Below are 23,544 nucleotides of genomic sequence, written 5' to 3' on the forward strand. Positions count from 1 at the left end.
TGGTTGTTTCTGTCTTGGGCACAATAAATAAAGCTACAATGAACATTGGAGCACACGTGTCTTTATGGATAAATGTTTCCAGATTTTTTTGGTAAATATCCAGGAGAGGGATTCCAGGGTCATATGGTAATTATGTTCGTAATTTTCTGAGGAACCTCCACACTGCCTTGCATAGAGGCTACATCAGTCTGCCTTCCCACCAACCGTCTATGAGATTCCTTTTTCTCCACAGTCTCTCCAACACTTATTATTTATCTTGTTGATGATAGCCAGTCTGACTGGGGTGAGGTGATATCTCATTGTGGTTTTGATTTGCATTTCTCTGATGATTAGGGATGATGAGCATTTTTTCATATGTCTATTTGCCATTTGTATGTCCTCTTTGGAGAAATGTTTCTTCAAATCCTCTGCCCATTTTTCAATTGGGTTGTCTGTTTGTTGTTGTTGTTGTTGTTGTTGTTGTTGTTGAGTTGCATGAGTACCTTGTATATTTTGTATATTAGCCCATTATTGGAAGCACTATTTGCAAAAATCTTCCCCCAATCAGTTGGTGGCCTCTTTATTTTGTCGATGGTTTCTTTTGCTGTGCAGAAGCTTTTAAGTTTGATATAGTCCCATTCATTTCTTTCAGCTTTTAACTTCCCTAGCCTTTGGAGTCAAATTCATAAAATACTCTTTGAACCCAAGGTCCATAAGTTTAGTACCTATGTTTTCTTCTATGAAGTTTATTGTCTCGGGGTTATGCTTAACTCGTTGACACATTTTGCATTAATTTTGGTACATGGTGACAGATAGCAGTTCAGTTTCCTTCTTTTCCACGTGGCTTTCCAATCCTTCCAGCACCATTTATTGAAGAGGCTGTCTTTCCTCCATTATATGTTCTTAGCTTCTTTGTCAAAACTTATCTGTCCATATTTATGGGGTTTTATTTCTGGGTTCTCAATTCTATTCGATTAGTCTACGGTGTCTAGTTTTCTACCAATACCATGTTGTTTTGATTATTGTTGCCCTGTAATACAAGCTAAAGGCAGGGAGTGTGATACCTCCATTATTGTTCTTTTTTCTTAAGATTGCTTTGCCTATTCGGGGTCTTTTGTGGTTCCAAACAAATCGGATGATTTTTTGTACAATTTCTTTAAAACATGCCATTGGGATTTTGATGGGGATTGCATTGAATCTGTATATTGCTTTGGGTAATATGGCCATTTTAACTATGTTGATTCTTCCAAACCGTGTACATGGAATGTTCTTCCATTTGTTTGTGTCTTCTTCAATTTCTTTCAAAAATGTGTTATAGTTTTCAGCATATAGGTCCTTCACATCCTTGGTTGAGTTTATTCCTAGATATTTTATTCTTGCTGCAATTGGAAAAGGAATTGTTTTTCTTTTATTTCATTTTCTGAGATTTCATTGTTAGCATATAGGAATGCAATGGACTTTTCTACGTTGATTTTGCAGATGGCCACATTACTGTATCCATTGATTGTTTCTAATAGCTTTATGGTGGAGTCTTCACGGTTTTCTAAACATATATAGCATCATGTCATCTTCAAAGAGTGACAATTTAACTTCTTCATTCCCAATTAGGATGCCTTTTACTTCTTTCTTTTGCCTGATTGCTCTGGCAAGGACTTCCAACACTATGTTGAAAAACAGAGGTGATAGGGGACAGCCCTGTCGTGTTCCTGAACGTAGAGCAAAGGGCTTCAGTTTTTCTCCATTAATTATGAGATTACCAGAGGGCTTGTCATAAATGGCCTTTATTATGTTAAGGTATTTTCCTTCTATACCTATTTTATTAAGTGTTTTAATCATAAATGGATGTTGTATCTTGTCAAATGCTTTTTCTGCATCAATTGATATAATCATATGATTTTTGTCCTTTATTTTGTTTATGTGATGTATCACATTGATGGATTTGCGGATGTTCAACCATCCTTGTACCCCTGGGATGAACCCCACTTGGTCGTGATGAATACTCTTTTTAATGCATTGTTGTATTCGTTTTGCTAGAATTTTGATTAGGATTTTTGCATCTGTATTCGTCAGAGATATTAGTCTGCAGTTCCCTTTTTTTGTCTTGTCCTTAACAGGTTTTGGTGTCAGGGTAATGTTGGCCTCATAAAAAGAGTTAGAGAGTACTGTCTCTTCTACAATTTTTTGGTAGAGTTTATGCAGGATTGGTATTAGATCTTCATTGAAGATTCGGTAGAATTCACTATTGAAGCCATGTGGTCCCGGAGTTTTGCTTTCGGGAAGGTTTTGGATGACTGATTCAATTCTGTTACTGGTGATCGGTCTGTTTAGATTTTCCAGTTCGTCACGATTCAACCTAGGAAGGCTATATGTTTCCAAGAACTTGTCCATTTCTCCTAGGTTATTGAATTTGGTGGCATATAGTCCTTCATAGTATTCTTGGATGATCCTTTGTATTTCGGTGGAGTCCGTCATGATAACTTCCCTTTTTTCATTTCTGATTTTGTTTATTAGTGTCTTCTCTCTTTTTATCTTAGTGAGTCTAGCCAGGGTTTGTCAGTTTTGTTAATCTTTTCAAAGAACCAGCTGTTTGTCTCATTAATTTTTTCTATTATCTTTTTTTTCTCTATTTCATTTAGTTCTGCTCTGATTTTTATTATTTCCCTTCTTCTACTGACCTTAGGTTTCATTTGTTCTTCTTTTTCTAGTTCTTTAAGGTGTAACATGAGGTTATATATTTGGGATTTTCTTGAGATAGTCCTGTAATGATATAAATTTGCCTCTTAAAACTACTTTCGCTGCATCCCAAAAATTTTGGTAGGATGTATTTTCATTCTCATTTGTTTCTATATATCTTTTGATCTCTCCTCTAACTTCTTCTTTGACCCAGTCGTTCTTTAAAATTATGTTGTTTAATCTCCATGTATTTGTGTTTTTTCCTGAAATTTTTTGCACTTCATATCCAATTTGAATGCCTTGTGATCAGAGAATATGCTTGGTATGATTCCAATCTTCTTAAATTTGCTGAGGTTAGTTTTATGTCCCAATATATGGTCTATTCTTGAAAATGCTCCATGTATTCTCCAAAAAAATATATAGTCTGATGCTCTAGGACAAAGTGCTCTATAAACGTCAATTATGTCCATTTCATCTAATGTGTCATTTAGGAGTGATATTTCATTATTTATTTTCTGTTTGAATGATTGTATCCATATCTGTCAATGATGTATTTAGGTCCCCTAGTATAATTGTGTTTTGGTCAATTTCTCCCTTTAGTTCTGTTCGCAGTTGCTTGGTATATTTTCGTACTCCCTGATTGGGGGCATAAATGTTGATGTCTGTTATGTCTTCTTGTTCTATAGTCCCCTTTATCATTATAAAATGTCCATGCTTGCCTCTTGTTACCTTTTTCACCCTGAAGTCTGTTACATCTAATATCAGTATAGCTACACCTGACTTTCTCTGGATACCATTTGCCTGGAGTGTCAATTTCCAACCTTTCACTTTGAATCTGTGCTTCAACTTGTAGCTCAGGTGCTTCTCTTGGAGACAGCATATGGTTGGGTTTAGCTTTTTGATCCAATCTGCAACTCTCTGCCTTTTTATAGGGACATTCAGTCTATTTGCATTAAGGGTAATTATTGATATGTAAGGATTTTCTATCATTGTATCTTTTGGTTTCCTGGTAAGACTGTGTCTCCATTGTTTCTTTGCCTTTTTATTGTTGTCTATTATTAATGTGTGGCGGTATACTATGATGTATCCCTTTGTTTCTTCTTTTATTACAGTACATGTTTCAGTTCTGGATTTTTTTTTTTTTTTGAGTGATTACCCTTAAATTTATGTAAAAGAAATTTTGATATTTAGAGTATTCCACTTTCTTCAGCATGCCTACTTTCTCCATTTCCATATTCCATTTCAGGCCTTTTCTTCCCCTTTCTATGTTTTGGTTGCCACAAATTGTCCCTGTTGATGGTGGTCGAATAGCCTCCTTTAGTATTTCTTGTAATGCAGGTCGTGTGTTAGAAAATTCCCTCAGCTTCTGTATGTCTGGAAGGGTCTTTATTCCTCCTTCATACCTAAAGAATGTCTTTGCTGACTATATTATTTTTGCCACATAATTTCTCTCTATCAACAGCTTGAATATTTGGTTCCACTTCCTCCTGGCTTGCAGTGTTTGTGCTGAAAAATATGATGATAGTCTAATGGGCTTTCTTTTGTAGGATACCATCTTCGTTTCCCTGGCTGCTTTGGATTCTTTCTTTGTCATTGATTTTAGACAGCTTCAATGCAATGTGCCTTGGAGAAGACCTGTTGTGGTTGAGGTAATTAGGTGTTCTATTTGCTTCTTGGATTCGAGTATCCTGTTCTGTCCACAAGTTTGGGAAGCTGTCATCGGCTATTTGTTTGAATATACTCTCTGTCCCCTTCTTTCTTTCTTCTCCTTTTGTTATGCCCATTATTCTTACATTGCTCTTTCTGAAGGAGTCAGAAAGTTCTTGTAGAGTTCTTTCATTTCTTTTAAGTCTCAAGTCTTTTTCTTCTTCCATCCGTGTCATTTCCAGGTTTCTATCTTCAATGGCACTGATTCTTTCCTCCATCTGGTCAACTCTACTACCTAAGCTGGTTATTTCATTCTTAATTTCTTCTATTGAGTTCTTAATCTCCAGGAAGTCTATTTGATTCTTTTTGAAAATTTCTATCTCTTTCGTAGAATGTTGATGTTGTTCTTTGATTGTGTTTCTGTGTTCATTAAACTGCCTTTCTGTTTTTTCTTGCACCTCATTGAGTTTTTTCAGAAATGAAACCTTGAATACTCTTTCATTTAAGACACATATTTCCATATCTTTAAGTTCCTTTTCTGGAGACTTTTCACGTTCTTTCGGAGCTGTCCTGTTGCCTTGGTTATTCATGGCAATTACTGATTTATTATTTCTCTTCATAGACATATGCACGAGTGGTTTCTGCAACAGGTTGATAGAAAGAGATCTTTCTTTCGTTTTCCAGTACGTGTTTCTAGAATGCTTCATTTTCTCTCTGACTGCAGCCTTTTATTTTTAATATTATCCAATTTTTTTTTTTTTTTTTAAGATTTAATGGGGAAAGGAACAGGACTTTATTGGGGAATAGTGTGTACATCCAGGACTTTTTTCCCAGTCAAGTTGTTGTCCTTTCAATCTTAATTGTGGAGGGTGCCATTCAGCTTCAAGTTGTTGTCCCTTCCGTCCTAGTTGTGGAGGGCACAGCTCAGCTCCAGGTCCAGCCGCCATTGCTAGTTGGAGGGGGCACAGCCCACCATCCATTACAGGAGTCGAAACCCGCAACCTTGTGGTTGAGAGTATGCGCTCCAACCAACTGAGCCATCCGGGAGCTCAGTGGCAGATCAGCTCAAGGTGCTGTGTACAATTTTAGTTGCAGGGGGCACTGCCCACCATCCTTTGCATAAGTCAAGGAATCAAACTGGAAACCTTGTTGTTGCAGGCCCAGGCTCCAACAAACTGAGCCATCCGGGAGGCAGCTCAGCTCAAGGTGCCCTGTTCAATCTTAGTTGCATGGCGCGGAGCCCTCCATCCCTTGTGGAACTCGAGGAATTGAACCCGCAACCTTGTTGTTGAGAGCCCACTGGCCCCTGTGGGAATCGAAACGACAACCCTTGGAGTTGGAAGCATGGAGGTCTAACCGCCTGAGCCACCAGGCCGGCCCCTGCAGCCTTTTTTTCTCTCTCACACTGTAGTGTTGTTTTATCTGCACTATTCCAGTTTCTCACACAACGGGGAGATTCCCTGGAAGGCGGGCTTCTCCTCTGTTAACAGTTTGCCTGGGTCATAGGGCACTGCATCCCTGAGGGGATGCAGAGAGCTTTTGAAGTTCCAAAGCTGTTCCTGCGCCAGATTCAGAGCCCATTGTTTCAGCAGTTCTGTTTACTCCTGCAGGGATCCGCACGTATAGGTGGGGACAGGGGTGAAGTGAGTAGTGAGAATTGGCCCACAGCAATGGTGGCGACCACCACCACAGCTGGTGCTGCTTCCACAGCTCTCTCCCCATTGTCCAAACTAGTTTGCCTGCAAATCTGTTTCTGCAGACCACAGTTCTCAGAACTGCAAATATTGTGTTCTTTTGATCTGACACTGCTACTGTTCCACTTCAAGCACTGAGCAGGTAAGGGTGGGGCACGCCCTGGGAGGATTGGGAGGGGTCGGCTACTCTCAGGACCTAAGGGTTCCGTTCTCTGTGGCAGTGTGGCCTTAAACCACTGTTTTCAGCCTTCTTCCCTCAGTCTTTGCTCCAGGGCTTTCCCGTGAGCATTGGTTTCAGCCGTGTTATATGCTGTCCCCTCAGCCTTGGGTTCCATTAGCGAAGCCCTTGCAGTCTGAGTTCTTCTCTCTCCTGCAGCTACGGTAGTTCCAGGATATAGTGAATTGGAGCATTTAGCTAGGTCTGCGTCCTGTTCCCACTTGGCTATGTCTCTGCACTATACCCATCCCTCCTCACCTGCTTGTTCAATTTGCCCACCTTTAGGTGAACTCAGTAGTGAGACTCTCATCTTGCCTGTGTGCTGTACAGGGGGTCCTTTGTGGAGTAACAGTTATTCGATTTGTTGTAAATTCCAGGGGAGATTTTTTGAGGCTCACCTCACGCCACCATTTTGATGACGTCTCGGACATAACTGACATTTATAAAGCACTTCAGCATAAAACACCAGACTATACATTTTTTTCTAGTGTACATGGAACATTCTCAAGGATAGACCATATATTGCGACATAAAACAAACTCAGCAAATTTAAGAAGATTGAAATCATACCAAGCATATTCTCTGATCACAAGGCTTTGTAATTGGATATAAACTGCAAAAACAGAGAAGGAAAAAACACAAATATATGGATATTAAACAATATAATTTTCAACAATGACTGCATACAGAAAACATAAGACAAGAGATCCAAATCTGCATACAAACAAATGAGAGTGAAAATACATCCTACCAAATTTTGGGGATGCAGCGAATGCAGTTTTAAGAGGGAAATTTATGTCATCATAGGCCTATCTCAAGAAACAAGTAAAATCCCAGATAAATAACCTCACTTTGCACCTTAATGAACTATAAAAACAAGAAAAAATAAAACCCAAAGTCAGCAGAAGAAAGGAAATAATAAAAATCAGACAGAACTAAATGAAATAGAGAACAAAAACTGTGGAAAAATTAATGCAACAAAAAGCTGGTTCTTTGAAAAGAATAATAAAATCGACAAACCATTGGCTAGAATCATTAAGATAAAAAGAGAAAAGACACAAATATACAAAATCAGAAATGAAATGGGGTAAGTTATTGTGGATGGCACAGAAACATCAAGAATAACCCAAGAATACAATGAAGGACTATATGCAACCAAATTCAATAACGTAGAAGAAATGGACAAGTTCTTAGAAACACATAGCCTTCTTAGGTTGAATCACAAAGAACGGAACATCTAAATACACCAATCACCAGTAAGGAAATTGAATCAGTCATCCGAAACCTTCCCAAAAGCAGAAGTCCAGGACCAGATGGCTTCAGCACTGCATTGTACCAAACATTCAAAGAGGATCTAATATTTGTCCTACTCAACCTCTTCTAAAAGTTGAAGAAGAGACAATACTCCCTAACTCATTTTATGAGGCCAACATTACCCTGATATCAAAACCTGGTAAGGATAACACATAAAAAGAAAATTACAGAACCATATGTATGATGAATGTGGATGCAAAAATCCTAAACAAAATTCTACAAAATCGAATGCAACAATGCATTAAAAAGATTATATGTTCACGATCAAGTGGCATTCATCCCCGGGGCACAAGGATGATTCAACATAGGAAAATCCATCAATGTGATACACTACCTAAACAAAATAAAAGAAAAAAAATCATATGATTATAACAATAGACGCAGAAAGAGCACTTCACAACATACACCATACATTTTCAATTAAACAATTAATAAAATGCATCTAGAAGTAAATACCTTAACATAATGAAGTCCATATATGAAAACCCCCAGCTAATATCATATAAAATTGAAACCATTCCTTCCACTTTCAGTAACAAGACAGGGCTATCCCCTATCACCACTGCTTTTCAACATAGTATTGGAAGTGGAGCCAGAGCCCTCAGGCAAGAGAAAAAATAAAATGCATCCAAATTGGGAATGAAGAAGTTAAATTGTCATTCTTTGCAGATGACATGATGCTACACATAGAAAACCCTAAAAACTCCACCAAAAAGCTATTAGAAATAATAAATGAATATAGCAATGTTGCCGTCTACAAAATCAACATACAAAAGCCCACTGCATTCCTATATACTAACAATGAAATCTCAGATACAGAAATGAAAAAAATATATAAAAATATATCCCTTTTGCAATTGCAACAAAAAGAATAAAATACCTAGGAATAAATTTAACCTAGGATGTGGAAGACCTACACACTGAATACTGAAAGACATTTTTTAAATAAATTGAAGAAGACACAAAGAAATGGAAAGCCATTCCATGGTCATGGATTGGGAGAATAAACGTAATTAAAATGGCCATATTACCCAGAGCAATATACAGATTTAATGCAATCCCCGTTGAAATCCCAATGGCATTTTTTAAAAAAACAGAACAAAAAATCATTATATTTGTATGGAACAACAAAAGACCCCCAATAGCAAAAGCAATCCTAAGAAAAAAGAAAAATGCTCGAGGTATCACACTCCTTCACTTCAGCTGGTACTACAAGGCAACAACAATCAAAACAGTATAGTATCGGCAGAAAAACAGACACACACATCAAATGAATAGAATTGAGAACCCAGAAATAGGGAAGAACTCGGACTCCTAGGGCTCCACTTATGCCCCAAAAGCTGACGGGGAAGCATATAACCCATCAAAGGACTCTCTGCTCATCACGCAGAACAGCGAAGAGACTCAGAGGGATTTCTTGCAGGTGGGGAAAAATTGGGCGAGCAGGGAAGAAGGAAGGGAGCGGAGGAGACACGCCGCACCTGCGGCGGCGGGGGGACGCGGGTTGGGATCGCGGTCCACACCTGTGGCGGTAGAAATTGGCCCCCACCCTCGGGTTGTGGAAATCTGCTCCGCACCTGTGCCTGTGAAATTCCAGCCCACACCCACGGCTACAGATACGCAGGATATCCCAGGACGGAGGAGAGCCCGGAAGCCACGAGGTGGGCGTTTTGCCTCGCCCCACAGCGGACCTCTCCCGCTGCAGGGGCAGCATATCCAGCATTAACTTCAGCTAATAACCTCAGTTGGTCCTTGGGCGGACAAGGAACACAGACTCCGTGCCTGGGCACCTTCCCCGCTCTTCTGACCCTACCCCGCCTTTCTAGAGACTTGATCTAGCCCCTGCACTAAGGAGCAGCGGCAGATTACAGAGGCGCCTTGGAGCCCCGGCTCCGGGAAGACAGGCGGGCCCAGGGAGGAGGCTAGGAGCTGGGAATCTTCCGCCCCAGCCACCACCTTTTCTGGCCTGCGGAAGAGTGTTAAGACAGCGGGGCTGGGAAAGAGAAGACCCTCCTTCCATCCCCAGCCCCCACCCTTTCTAGCCAGCCTAGGCGGGGCAAACACATCCCCAGCTGCAGAGACGCAGGGGTTCCCAGGAAAAAGAGAGAACACAAAAGCCAAGTGCGGACTCTACTTTGCGTCCCACAGCAGACCTCTCCCTCCCGCAGAGGGAGGATATCTAGCATTTGAGACTATTAAACTCCATACCTGGGCCCCTCCCCGCTCTTCCAATCCTACCCCCACCCTTCCAGAGACTTAAACTGGCTCCTGATCTGAAGAGCAGTGTCAGATTACAGAGGAGCCTTGGGGTTTGGGCTAAGGGAAGACTGGCCGCTGGCTTTGGTCCAGGGAAGAGGCTGAGAAGAGTGTGGTTTGCCCTGGACTAGGAGACAGAAGACTCATCCACCCCAGATACCACCGTTTCTGGCCTGTGGGTGGGGTGTGACACAGCTGGGCTGGGAAAGAGAAGACCCTCTTTCCATCCCCAGCCCCCACCCTTTCTGGCCTGCCTAGGGCGTGGCAATTACATCGGCGGAGGCACTCCCAGGGATCAGCAGTAAGTGGTATATACAGCACTCAGCTTTCAGCAGCTGAGGAATTCCCTGCCACCACACACACACAGGGAAGAGGTGCCCTAAGACTCAGGAGAGCTGGACACAGGGCTGGTGGTGCTATTCTCGGTGTGCATATGTGCCGGCAAGGGCAGAAACTGCACTGACTTTGTAAAACCTACTGTCCAGACCCCTCAGCCCCACGCATCTAAAGCTGCAGCCTCAGAGTCACTCTGGGCATCAGGTGACCGGCTCTACCTGCACAATACGCAGGGGATTACTTGGTGGGCTTAAGCCACAACTGGCGCTGCTTTTTTTTTTTTTTTTTTTTTTTTTTTTTCTTTTTTTCCTTTTCTTTCTGTTTTGATTTGTCTTTATATTTTTGACATCTTTGCCTGTGTCGAGTGGGGATTCTGTGCTACAGCAGAGAACAACTTGGAGATTATTTGGTGGGCTTAAGCCACAACTGGCGCTGTGTTTTTTGTTTGTTTGTTTGTTTGTTTTTTGTTTGTTTGTTTGTTTTTGTTCTGTGTTGATTTGTCTTTATATTTTTGACATCTTTGCCTGTGTCGAGTGGGGATTCTGTGCTACAGCAGAGAACAACTTGGAGATTACTTGGTGGGCTTAAGCCACAACTGGCGCTGTCTTTTTTTTTTTTTTTTTTTTCTTTTCTTTTCTTTCTGTTTTGATTTGTCTTTATATTTTTGACATCTTTGCCTGTGTCGAGTGGGGATTCTGTGCTACAGCAGAGAACAACTTGGAGATTACTTGGTGGGCTTAAGCCACAACTGGCGCTGTGTTTTTTGTTTGTTTGTTTGTTTTTGTTTGTTTGTTTTTGTTTGTTTGTTTGTTTTTGTTCTGTGTTGATTTGTCTTTATATTTTTGACATCTTTGCCTGTGTTATGCTATAGCAGAGAACAACCTGGAGATTACTTGGTGGGCTTAAGCCACAACTGGCGCTGTGTTTTTGTTTGTTTGTTTGTTTGTTTGCTTGTTTTGTTCTGTTTTGATTTGTCTTTATATTTTTGACATCTTTGCCTGTGTCAGTGGGGACTCTGTGCTATAGCTGAGAACAACCTGGAGATTACTTGGTGGGCTTAAGCCACAACTGGCGCTGTTTTTTTTGTTCTGTTTTGATTTGTCTTTATATTTCTGACATCTTTGCCTATGTCGAGTGGGGGTTGTCGATTGTTTTTTTACATGTGAATGTATTTGACTTTTTCCTTGTTGTTATTGTTGTGCTTGGTGATTTGCTTTGTTCTGTAATTGCCCTACCAGTGCCCAGCTTAAGAGGCACAAGATTCAACATACCCAGCGGCCAACTCCAGACCAAGCCAGAGTACTACCGGGTTTGACCTACAAGTGACACACTCAGAGGGGATTCTTTACAGGCACATAGAGGCCAAAGGGCAAACCACATCTAAGCGGTCAATCCTCACGCAGCAGAATACCCTGCGTGGGCAAAGCCAAGTCTCACAACTAGTCAGCCTAGGAGTTAACTCCACCTACTCACAAGCGAAAAGCAATTAAGGATCTTCTTTAACAGGACAATATACACAACACAAGAGTCACTTTTAGAGCACACGCAGGGAGAAGAACAGTAGTGCAAGTCAAATATAAAGGACATTTATTATATACTAATCCAGCAAGAACTAAGAACTCCAGGGCACCTATCTAATACATCAAGCAAACACAGAGAGTCAGCCAGAATGAGGAAACAAAGAAACATATCCCAAATAAAAGAACAGAAGAAACCTTCAGAAATGGAACTAAATGAAGCAGAGGTAACCAAACTGTCAGAGACAGAGTTCAGAATACTGATGATAAGAATGTTTAAGGAACTTAGAGAGGACATCAAGAAGGATGTAGAAATCATAACGAACAACCAGTTAGAACTAAAGAACACAGTTACCAAATAAAGAACTCACTTGAAGGAATTAACAGCAGGTTAGATGAAGCAGAGGATCGAATCAGCGACTTAGAAGACAAGTTAGCAGAGATCACCCAAACAGAACAACAGAAAGAAAAAGAATAAAAAACAATGAAGATGGTTTAAGAGACCTATGGATAACATCAAGCGCAACAACATGCGCATCATAGGAATACCAGAAGGTGAAGAGAAGAAACAAGGGATTGAGAACATATTTGAAGTAATAATGTCTGAAAATTTCCCTAACCTGATGAAGGAAACCAACATACAAGTCCAGGAAGTGCAGAGAGTTCCAACCAGGATAAACCCAAACAGGTCCACTCCAAGACACATTATAGCTAAAATGGCAAAGATTAAAGACAAAGAGAGAATCCTAAAAGCAGCAAGAGAAAGACAGAGGGTTACATACAAGGGAACTCCCATAAGACTATCAAATGACTTTTCTGCAGAAACATTGAAGGCCAGGAGGGAGTGGCAGGAGATACTCAAAGTGATGGAAAACAAAGGCCTACAACCTAGGTTGCTTTATCCAGCAAGGCTATCATTTAAAATTGACGGGAGATAAAGAGCTTCCCAGAAAAGAATAAGCTAAAGGAATTCATTACCACCAAGCCAGCATTGCAAGAAATACTAAAAGGACTTCTGTAAATAGAAGAAAGACGAAAACAATTATCCACAAATTTAAAAATGGCAATAACTATGTACTTATCAATAATCACTTTAAATGTAAATGGTTTAAATGCTCCAATCAAGAGACATAGGGTGGCTGAATGGATAAGAAAGCAAGACCCTTGTATATGCTGTATACAAGAGACTCACCTCAGATCAAAAGACACACACAGGCTAAAAATGAAGGGTTGGAGTAAGATATTCCATGCAAATGGAAATGAGAAAAAGCTGGAGTTGCAATACTTATCTCTGACAAAATAGACTTTAAAATGAAGAAAATATTAAAAGACAAAGATGGACACTATATAATAATAAAGGGATCAATTCGACAAGAGGATATAACCCTAGTAAACATCTATGCACCCAACATAGGAGCACCTAAATATATAAAACAGATATTGACTGACATAAAGATGGAGATCAACAGTAACACTATCATAGTAGGGGACTTCAACACACCTCTGACAACAAGGGACAGGTCTTCCAGACAGAAAATCAATACGGAAACAACAGCCTTAAATGACACATTGGACCACTTGGATTTAACCGATATTTTCAGAGCATTCCACCCCAATGCTGCAGAATACACGTTCTTCTCAAGCGCACATGGAACATTCTCCAAGATAGACCATATGTTAGGCCACAAAGCAAGTCTGGATAAATTTAAGAAAATTGAAATCATACCAATTGTCTTCTGACCACAGTGCTATGAAATTAGAAATGAACTACAGGAAAAAGACTGGAAGACACACAAATTCATGGAGGCTGAATAATATGTTACTAAACAATGAATGGGTCAAACAGGAGATCAAGGAAGAAATCAAAAGATATCTCGAGACAAACGAAAATGAAAATACAACGACCCAAAATCTATGGGATGCAGCGAAAGCAGTCCTAAGAGGGAAGTTCATAGCACTGCAGGCCTACCTAAAGAAACAAGAAACATCACTAATCAACAGTTTATCTTCACACTTAAGGGATCTGGAGAAAGAACAACAAAATAAGCCCAAAGGGAGTACAAGGAAGGAGATAATAAAGATCAGAGCGGAAATAAATGAAATAGAAACCAGAAAAACAATACAAAAGATCAATGAATCCAAGAGTTGGTTCTTAGAGAAGATAAACAAAATTGACAAACCTTTAGCCAGACTCATTAAAAAAAGAGAGAGAGGACCCAAATTAATAAAATCAGTAATGAAAGAGGAGAAGTGACAACAGACACTGCAGAGATACAAAAATCCTAAGAAATTTCTATGAGCAACTGTATGCCAACAAATTTGACAACCTGGAAGAAATGGACAATTTCCTAGATGCATACAACCTCCCAAGGCTAACTCAAGAGGAGACAGAAAACCTGAATAGACTGATTACCACCAAGGAAATTGAATCAGTAATCAACAATCTCCCAACAAACAAAAGCCCTGGACCAGATGGCTTTACAGGTGAATTTTACAGAGCGTTCCAAAAAGAATTGTCACCTATTCTCCTCAAACTCTTCCCAAAAATCCAGCGGCACGGAAGACTCCCAAACACTTTTTACGAAGCCACTATCACCCTGATCCCAAAATCAGACAAAGACACCACAAAAAAGAAAACTACAGGCCGATATCGCTAATGAACATAGATGCAAAAATCCTCAACAAAATACTAGCAAACAGAATTCAGCAATATATTAAAAAGATTATACACCATGATCAAGTGGGATTCATCCCTGGTATGCAAGGGTGGTTCAACATCCATAAATCAATTAATGTGATACACCACATTAACAAAATGAAAAATAAAAATCATATGATCATATCAATTGACGCAGAAAAAGCATTTGATAAAATTCAGCAGCCATTCATGATAAAAACCCTTAAGAAAGTGGGAATAGAGGATCATATCTCAACATAATAAAGGCCATATATGATAGACCCACAGCTAACATCATACTCAATGGGGAAAAACTAAAACCATTCCCTTAAAATCAGGAACAAGGCAAGGCTGCCCACTTTCTCCACTTCTATTCAACATAGTGCTGGAAGTTCTAGCCACAGCAATCAGACAAGAAAAAGAAATAAAAGGCATCCAAATCGGTAAGGAGGAAGTAAAACTGTCATTATATGCAGATGATATGATACTATATTTAGAGAACCCTAAAGACTCCACCAAGAAACTATTAGAGCTGATAGATGAATTTAGTAAAGTAGCAGGATACAAAATTAATATTCAGAAATCAGTTGCATTTGTATATACCAATAATAAAACATCAGAAGGAGAAATTAAAAAAGCAATTCCATTTACAATTGCTCCAAAGACTATAAAATACCTGGGAATAAATTTAACCAAAGAAGTAAAAGATCTGTACTCAGAAAATTATAAGACACTGAAGAAAGAAATTAAAGAAGATACAAATAGATGGAAACACATAACATGTTCATGGATAGGAAGAATTAATATAGTTAAAATATCCATACTGCCTAAGGCAATATATATATATTCAACGCAATTCCTTTCAAACTACCAACGACATTTTTCACAGAAATAGAACATATAATCCTAAAATTTATATGGGATAATAAAAGACCCCGGATATCTTCAACAATCTTGAGAAATAAGAACAAAGTGGGAGGTATAACAATACCTGACTTCAAATTATACTACAAGGCTACAGTAATCAAAACAGCATGGTACTGGCATAAAAACAGACCCATAGATCAATGGAACAGAATAGAGAGTCCAGAAATAAATCCATGCCTATATGGCCATTTAATCTATGACAATGGAAGCAAGAATGTACGGTGGGGTAAAGACAGTCTATTCAATAAATGGTGCTGGGAAACTTGGACAGACACATGCAAAAAGATGAAGCTGGATCACCTCCTTACACCACATACAAAAATAAATTCAAAATGGCTTAAAGATTTAAATGTAAGATCTGAAACCATAAAATTCCTAGAAGAAAATATAGGAAGAAACTTCACAGACATTACCCGGAGTAAGATTTTTACTGATATATCCCTCGGGGAAGTAAGAGGAAAAATAAACATGTGGGATTACATCAAACTAAAAAGCTTTTTCACAGCAAAGGAAACCATCAATAAAACAAAAAGGATCCTACTGATTGGGAAAAGATATTTGCCAATGATATATCTGATAAGGGTTAATATCACAAATTTATAAAAACTCACTCAACTCAACTCCAAAAAAACAAACAACCCAATTAAAAAATGGGCAGAGGACATGAAGAGACATTTTTCTAAAAAGGACACACAGATGGCAAACAGACATATGAAGAAATGTTCAACCTCACTAACCATTAGAGAAATGCAAATAAAAACCACAATGAGATACCACCTCACCCCAGTCAGGATGGCTATCATCAATAAATCAACAAACAACAAGTGCTGGCGTGGATGCGGAGAAAAGGGAACGCTGGTGCACTGTTGGTGGGAATGCAGATTGGTGCAGCCACTATGGAAAACAGTTTGGAGATATCTCAAAAATCTGAAAATGGAACTACCTTATGATCCAGCAATCCCACTCCTAGGTATCTATCCAATTCAAAAATCTTTATGCACTCCTATGTTTATTGCAGCACTATATACAATAGCCAAGACCTGGAAACAACCGAAATGCCCATCAGTAGATGACTGGATTAAGAAACTGTGGTACATTTATACAATGGAGTATTACGCAGCCATAAAGAAGAAAGAAATCTTACCATTTGCAACAACATGGATGGACCTAGAGAACATTATGTTAAGTGAAATAAGTCAGAAAGAGAAAGACAAATACCATATGATCTCACTTATATGTGGAATCTAAAGAAAAGAATAAGTGAATGAACTAATCAGAAACAGTTTTGGAAAAATGGAGGAAAAACTGAGGGTTGCTAGATGGGCAGGGGGGTGGGGATAAGGGGAAGGTGAGAGGTTTTGGGAACGTACAGAGGGATAGTGGATGGGGGGAGGGGGGTTCACACAGTGTGAGGGATATAAATGATAAATGTCTAAGTTTTGCTTTGTCTTGTGCACCTGAAACTAATTAATAAAAAAAAAAAAAAAAAAAAGTCACAAGCTAAAAAAAAAAAAAAAAAAAGAAAAAAAAGAACAACATCTACATTCTACGAAAGACATTGAAATTTTAAAAAAGAACCAAATAGAATTTCTGGAGATTAAGAAATATATACAAGAAATTAAGAATGAAATTACCAGCTTAGATAGTACAGTTGACCAGATGGAGGAAAGAATCACTGACATCGAAGTTAGAAACCTGGAAATGACAAAGATGGAAGAAGAAAGAGACTTGAGACATAAAGAAATGACAGAAATCTACAAGAACTTTCTGACTCCATCAGAAAGAGTAATATAAGAATAATGGGCATACCAGAAGGAGAAGAAAGAGAGAAGGGAACAGAGAATATATTCAAACAAATGGTCGATGAGAACTTCCCAAACTTGTGCACAGAATTGAACCCTCGAATCCAGGAAGCAAATAGAACACCTAATTACCTCAATCCCAACAGGCCTTCTCCAAGGCACATTTTATTGAAGCTGTCTAAAATCAACAACAAAGAAAGAATCCTCAAGGCAGCCAGGGAAAAGAAGATGGTAACCTACAAAGGAAAGCCCATTAGATTATAATCAGATTTTTCAGCAGAAACTCTACAAGCCAGGAGGGAGTGAAACCAAATATTCAAACTATTGAAAGAGAGAAATCATGAGCTAAGTATAATATATCCAGCAAAGACATCCTTGGGATATGAAGGAGGAATAAAGAGCTTTCCAGACATACAGAAGCTGAGGGAATTTTCTAATACACAACGTGCACTACAAGAAATACTAAAGGAGGCTATTCGACCACCACCAACAGGGACAATTTGTGGCAATCAATACATACAAAGAGGAAGACTAAAGGCCTGAACAGGAATATGGGAATGGAGAAAGTAAGCGTGCTAAAGAAAATGGAATACTCTAAATACCAAACTTTCTTTTACATAAACTTAAGAGTAACCACTCAAAAAAAAAAGAATCCAGAACTGAAATATATACTATAATTAAAGAAGAAAGAAGGGAACCATCATAGAATACCCCACACAGAAATAATAGACAACAACAAAAGGCAAAGAAACAATGGAGACACAGCCTGACCAGAAAACTGAAGACATTATGACAGGAAATCCTACATATCAATAATAACCCTAAATGTAAATGGACTGAACTCACCAATAAAAAGGCACAGAGTAGTAGATTAGATCAAACAACTAAATCCAACCATATGCTGTATCCAAGACACACATCTCAGCTACAAGTACAAGCATAGACTCAAAGTGAAAGGGTGGAAATTGACACATCAAGCAAATGGTACCCAGAGAAAAGCAGGTGTAGCCACAATGATATCTTTGAAACAGACTTCAAGGTGAAAAAGGTAATGAGAGACAAAGTGGACATTTCATAATGGTGAAGGGGCCTGTACAACAAGAAGACATAACAGTCATCAATATCTATGCCCTCAAAGAGGGAGCACCAAAATATACCAAGCAACTACTAACAGAACTAAAGGAAGAAATTGACCAAAACACAATTATACTAGAGGACTTAAATATATCATTGACAGCTATGGATAGATCATCCAAACAGAAAATAAATAACGAAACAGCAGGCGTAAATGACACAAGATGAAATGGACATAATTGACATTTATAGAGCACTTCATCCTAAAACATCAGACTATATATTCTTTTCTAGTGTACATGGAACATTCTCAAGGATAGACTATATATTGGGACATAAAATCAGCCTCAGCAAATTTAAGGAGATTGAAATCATACAAATCATGTTCTCTGATCACCAGGCTTTGAAATTGGATATCAACTGCAAAAAGAAAGCAGGAAAAAACACAAACACATGGAGATTAAACAACATACTTTTAAAGAGCGACTGGATCAAAGAAGAAATTAGAGGAGGGATCAAAAGATACATAGAAACAAATGACAATGAAAATACATCTTACCAAAATTGTTGGGATGCAGCGAAAGCAGTTTAAACAGAGAAATTCATATCACTACAGTCCTATCTCAAGAAACAAGAAAAATCCCAAATAAATAACCTCAAGTTACACCTTAAGGAACTAGAAAAAGAAGAACAAGTGAAATCCAAGGTCAGCAAAAGAAAGGAAATAACAAAAATCAGAGCAGAAATAAATGAAATAGAGAACAAAAAGACAATACAAAAAATTAATGTGACAAAGAGCTGGTCATTTGAAAAAATTAACAAATTTGATAAAACCTTGGCTACACTCACTAAGATAAAAAGAGAGAGACTCTAATTAACAAAATCAGAACTGAAAAAGGGGAAATTATCACGGAATCCACAGAAATACAAAGGATCATCCAAGAATACTATAAAGGACTATATGCCACCAAATTCAATAAACTAGAAGAAATGGACAAGTTCTTAGAAACATACAGCCTTCCAAGGCTGAACCATGAAGAATCGGAAAATCTAAAAACACCGATCACCAGTAACGAAAGTGAATCAGTCATCCATATCCTTCCCAAAAGCAAAAGTCCGGGACCAGATGACTTCACTAGTGAAAACTACCAAACCTTCAAAGAGGGTCTAATACCCATCCTGCTTAAACTCTTCCAAAAAATTGAAGAGACACTACTCCCTAACTCATTTCATGAGGCCAACATCTCCCTGATACGGAAACCTGGCAAGGACAACACAAAAAAAGAAAACTACAGACCAATATCTCTAATGAATACCGATGCAAAAATCCTAAATAAAATTCTAGCAAATCGAATACAACAATGCATTAAAAAGATTATTCATCACGACCAAGTGGGGTTCATCCCCGGGGCACAAGATGGTTCAACATCCGCAAATCCATCAATGTGATACATCACATAAACAAAATAAAGGGCAAAAATCATATGATTATATCAATTGATGCAGAAAAAGCATTTGACAAGATACAACATCCATTTATGATTAAAACACTTAATAAAATAGGTATAGAAGGAAAACACCTTAACATACTAAAGGCCATATATGACAAGCCCTCTGCTAATCTCATAATTAATGGTGAAAAACTGAAGCCCTTTGCTCTACGTTCAGGAACACGGCAGGGCTCTCTCCTATCACCTCTGTTTTTCAACATAGTGTTGGAAGTCCTTGCCAGAGCAATCAAGCAAGAGAAAGAAATAAAAGGCATCCAAATTGGGAATGAAGAAGTTAAATTATCATTCTTTGCAGATGACATGATGCTATATATAGAAAACCCTAAACACTCCATCAAAAAGTTATTAGAAACAATCAACGAATACAGTAAAGTTGCTGGCTACAAAATCAACGTACAAAAGTCCATTGCTTTCCTACATCCTAACAATGAAATCTCAGAAAAAGAAATACAAAAAACAATTCCTCTTGCAATTTCAGCAAAAAGAATAAAATACCTAGGAATAAACTTAATGAAGGATGTGAAAGACCTATATGCTGAAAACTATGAGACATTTTTGAAAGAAATTGAAGAAGACACCAAGAAATGGAAAGACATTTCGTGCTCATGGATTGGAAGAATCAACATAGTTAAAATGGCCATATTACCCAAAGCAATATACAGATTCAATGCAATCCCCATCAAAATCCCAATGGCATATTTTTAAGAAATAGAACAAAAAATCATCAGATTTGTTTGGAACCACAAAAGACCCCGAATAGCCAAAGCAATCTTAAGAGAAAAGAACATTAATGGAGGTATCACACTTCCTGACTTCCGCTTGTACTACAGGGCCACAATAATCAAAACAGCATGGTATTGGCAGAAAAACAGACACATAGACCAATGGAATAGAACTGAGAACCCAGAAATAAAACCGAATAAATATGGACAGATAATTTTTGACAGAGAAGCTAAAAACATACAATGGAGCAAAGACAGCCTCTTCAATAAATGGTGCTGGGAGTATTGGATAGCCACGTGCAAAAGAATGAAACTGGACTGCTATTTATCACCATGTACCAAAGTTAATTCAAAATGGATCAGAGACTTAAGCATAAGATCTGACACAATAAACTGCATAGAAAAAAAACATAGGTACTAAACTTATGGACCTTGGGTTCAAAGAGCATTTTATGAATTTGACTCCAAAGGCAATGGAAGTAAAAGCTAAAATGAACGAATGGGACTATATGAAACTTAAAAGCTTCTGCACAGGAAAAGAAACCATCGATAAAATAAAGAGGCCACCAACTGAATGGGAGAAGATTTTTGCAAACAGTGCCTCCGATAAGGGGCTAATATCCAGAATATACAAGGAACTCATGCAACTCAACAACAAAAAAACAAACAACCCAATTGAAAAATGGGCAGAGGACTTGAAGCGACATTTCTCCAAAGAGGACATACAAATGGCAAATAGACATACGAAAAATGCTCAACATCACTAATCATCAGAGAAATGCAAATCAAAACCACAATGAGATATCACCTCACCCCAGTCAGAATGGCTATCATCAACAAGACAAATAGTAACAAGTGTTGGAGAGGCTGTGGAGAAAAAAGGAACCCTCATACACTGTTGGTGGGAATGCAGACTGGTGCAGCCGTTATGGAAGACAGTGTGGAGGTTCCTTAAGAAATTACGAATAGAATTGTCATATGACCCAGCAATACCTCTCCTGGGTATCTACCCAAAAAACCTGAAAACATTTATAGACAAAGACACGTGTGCTCCGATTTTCATTTCAGCTTTGTTTGCGGTGGCCAAGACATGGAAACAACCAAAATGTCCTTCAATAGATGAATGGATAAAGAAGTTGTGGTATATATACACAATGGAATACTATTCGGCGGTAAGAAAAGATGATATAGGAACATTTGTGACAACATGGATGGATCTTGAGAGTGGAATGCTGAGTGAAATAAGTCAGACAGAAAAAGCAGAGAACCATGTGATTTCACTGATACGTGGTATATAAACCAAAAACAACAAAAGAACAAGACAAACAAATGAGAAACAGAAACTCATAGACACAGAGTACAGTTTAGTGGTTACCAGATGGTAAGGGGGTGGGAGATGAGGGTAAGGGGGATCAAATGTATGGTGATGGAAGGAGAACTGACTCTGGGTGGTGAACACACAATGGGATTTATAGATGATATAATACAGAATTGTACACATGAAATCTATGTAATTTTAATAACAATTGTCACCCCAATAAATTTAAAAATAAATTTAAAAAAATATGGTGATGGAAGGGGAACTGACTCTGGGTGGTGAACACACAATGGGATTTATAGATGATGTAATACAGAATTGTAAACCTGAAATCTATGTAATTTTACTAACAATTGTCACCCCAATAAATTAAAAAATAAAAAGAAATTATCTCCCTGAGAACTGACTCTGGGTGGTGAACACACATTGCGATTTATAAATGATTTAATACAGAATTGTACATCTGAAGTCTATGTAACTTTTCTAACAATTGTCACCCCAATAATCCTTAATTTTTAAAAAAATTCCAGACACAAATAATACAGTGATGTCATTTCATGAAGTTCAAGAACAAGCAAAGCTAATCCATGTTATGTAAGTTAGCATAGTGGTTCCTTTAGTAAGAGTGGAGAAGATCTGGACTGGAAAGGGGTAGAAGGGAATTCCCTGGTGCAGTGGAATTGTTTTGTATATTGATCTGGGTTGTGTTTACCTGGATGCGAGCATGTATAAAAAATTATCAAGATGCATATTTAAATATTTGTTTATTTTACTATATATAATTATACTGTATGCAATTATTAAAAATAATGGAAAAAAGCAATTCAAGTATGCTATAACCACCTTGATTATCAACTTGACCTTAGGAGAAACACTGCTCTCCTATCATTTCTTGTTCTGAATGTGTGATACAGATCCTTCTATTCAGCAGTGCTTGAACCCTGCATATACAATTCACCATTACGAATTCAAAATCCTCAAGCTACTATTCTGTTCTGTCTTTTCACTCAGCATGGCCGTACATTATTCCTGCTATGATTTTCTTGTTTTCTGTTTCTCTGAGCAAGTTTACCTTACAGGCCCTTGCTCAGATGATAAAACACATTCCAACTAATAGGCACCTTTCATATGATATTTAGTTAATGAGATTATTATACAAAATTCTAATTATACTATCTGACAAATAACAATAACTTTATATATATCCCCTTTGTATTTCAACTTTCCCTTCTTTTCATATTCTTTTAAGAAACACCTATATTTTAAAGTACCTCAGACATCAAAAACACAAATATTGTCTTTTCAAAATAGTTAAAATTCCATTTATATTTCAACACTAACACTGATATATCATGTATTATTTACGAAACTCTCTTTCTCTCTACACAAACATACTTGAATCTCAAAACAATTCTGAGTTGTTGGTACTATTATTATCCCCATTTCATAGATGCGGAATGTAAGACTCAGAGCAATTAAGAAATTTGCCCAAGATTATACCACCAGTACATGTCAGAGCCATGAAATAGATGAGTTCAGCATAGTGTTTCAAATACTTCACCTAAACCATACAACTAAACTATTGGGAATAAGGGATATACTTCCAGACCTACAAAGCAAAGGCTCTATTTCTTTGAACCATGAATTTAAAATCATAAATTGATAGAGGAAGCTCTGAGTTTCTCATGAACTTCATAGAAAAGTTTTAAATGGATATTTAAATAATGGAAATATACACACTATCATAGAGCAATACTATTAAAAAAATTTGTCAATACATCTATTCTTAAGCAATGGATACCTGTATTTTTTCATTGATCTGCTTTAAAACTAAAATTCCAATTTTAGTTCCATTGACTGAATTCCATATGTTCACAACT

The 23,544-nt window shown here is 38.0% G+C and overlaps 1 protein-coding gene across 3 annotated transcripts in view; it reads right to left on the bottom strand.

Annotated features, from left to right (window-relative positions):
• Window positions 1–23,544, bottom strand: part of KLHL13 (kelch like family member 13) — a 283,984-nt gene that overhangs the window by 175,047 nt on the left and 85,393 nt on the right. The window lies entirely within an intron of this gene.

Source organism: Rhinolophus sinicus, chromosome X, assembly GCF_036562045.2.
Source record: "Rhinolophus sinicus isolate RSC01 chromosome X, ASM3656204v1, whole genome shotgun sequence".
In the NCBI taxonomy this organism is placed as follows: Eukaryota; Metazoa; Chordata; class Mammalia; order Chiroptera; family Rhinolophidae; genus Rhinolophus; species Rhinolophus sinicus.